Raw genomic sequence first — 2500 nt, forward strand, 5'->3', positions numbered from 1 at the left:
CGGAGATCATGCTGCTGCCGCTGCTGCTGCTGCTGCTGCGGGCATCTGCATCTGTCTGACTGCTTTTCGATGGCTCACATGAGGCGCTCACTGTGCGGGTATGATGAAAGCCTACATGATATGAAACATGAAATTTTACATACAACGCCAACAAAGAAAGAAAGAAGTACACCCATGAATAAAACGAACCACGATGCTGGCATTTTATTAAAAGGGACTCTCTCTCGCTTAACTTCTGCACCACTAGCCTCTCAGTGTGAAATTTACCATCACTGCGCCAGCAAGGACGTCACTATATCCACTCCGTCGCCTTCCCAGTTTCACCATCCGTTTGGCATCGGTTTCATGATATATTTTAACCTCGTCTTGATGGATTTCTGCCAGCATCATAGACGTTTGTGATTATTTGATAATTGGGGAAGGATGATTAAATGTTGAGATAAATGTTAAAATGTAGAGGGAAAAAAGTCTGATGAAACTCCATAACCAATGAAAGTTGTTACAGCAAAATAAAACAGTCGGTTTAGCCGCCACTGTACCAACCGTTTAACCCAAGTCATAACATATATGGGATAAAACATTACAAAAAAATGTAGATTTGGCCACGTTCTCAGTGACCCCTGACCCCCCCCCCTCCCCCAAACAAAAAGAAGGCCATCACGCCGTATTATATTCACTGACTCAACATTATGACTTTAAGGGAGAGTTGAAATGGCAGAACTACCGTGATGATGAGATAAATTAATGAACAAATAATTCACAAGACATGTAATTTCCTCAACCAATAAACTGCACTGATCCTTTACATAATTAATCATTATTATTCGTATTTATATCCATTAACTGATTCTTTCCAGGGCACCTCTTGTGTTGAAGAGTTGTATTGGCAATATGGCTTTATTGAAAATATAGTTAAAACTCGACTGGATTATAATGTTATCATAATCTCGTCGGATAAACATATATTACAACCCACAGTATTTACTTCGCTAGAATTTACACCATAATTTGTAATATTAAATCTAACCAGAAAAAAATAATCGGGATTTAGTATTCAATAGAACTATACTAACATTAGTGCACCGGGACGACAACACGAGGTAAAGTTGCCATGATTCTGCAGAACATGGATAACAAATATAACATTTTCTTCCCAGTATATCAGATGACGAGCTAGATATTAGCTTCTCAGGTTCGTTACATAATTTTTAAAGGAACATATCAATTTGCCACAAACAAATTATGGAAGATATTTTTTTTTTCTCATTTCATTTATAACGAGATTCCAGAAACTCCGTGCACAGCATTCTACACAACACCAAAACTATATTCTATCTATAATACGCGAGTTCTCTCGAAATCACCACACAGCCACAGTGGACAAGCCTTCCACCTTAGCCATACACAGGAGAAAGGTTTACTCAGTGTTCCATAACCCTTTTCCGACAAAAACTTCCCGAGGCGCGTCTACCCCTGGAACAAACACGAAACGTAAACAATCGTGTATTCTCCATTCGAACCCGCGTCCTGCATTTGACTCGTGCAACAAAACCGTTTGCAAACACTAATAAAGCCAATTTGGCAGAATGTCTAACAACTTCGGATGTAGTACTTGAAACTTCGCAGTCAGCGTTGTGCTCACCCGAAATTTGCACTCGGATATTTGTAGGTATTGGCCGTGCAATGGCATGAGGGTATTTTTTTGCCCCTCTCTCTCTTGTATCTAATAATTATTTTTATTTTATGGTATATATATATTATATTATATTATATGTTTATATGTATACGTATACATATAAACATATATATATATATATATATATATATAATATATAATATATGTATATATATATATATATATATATATATATATATATATATATATATATATATATGTATGTATGTATGTATATATATATGTATATATATATAGTATATATATATATATATATATATATATGTATATATATATATATATATATATATATATATATATTATATATATATTTATACACAGACACACACACACACACGCACACACACACACACACACACACACACACACACCACACACACACAACACACACACACACACACACACACACACACACACAACACAACACACCACACACACACACACACAACACACACACACACACACACACACACACACACACACACACACACACACACACACACACACACACACACACACACACACACAAGCACATATGCATGCATTTATGTGTGTATACATATGAATATGTATATGCATATCTGTATATGTATGTGTATGTCTGTATATATACATATACACATACGTGTTGTGTATATATGCATATTATATATATATATATATATATATATATATATATATATATATATATATATATATTCATATATATGCACACATACATACAGACACAGACATAAACGCACACATACATACAGACACAGACATAAACACACACATACATATATATATATATGTGTGTGTGTG

The sequence above is a fragment of the Penaeus monodon genome, chromosome 4 (genome assembly GCF_015228065.2).
Source record: "Penaeus monodon isolate SGIC_2016 chromosome 4, NSTDA_Pmon_1, whole genome shotgun sequence".
Lineage (NCBI taxonomy): Eukaryota > Metazoa > Arthropoda > Malacostraca > Decapoda > Penaeidae > Penaeus > Penaeus monodon.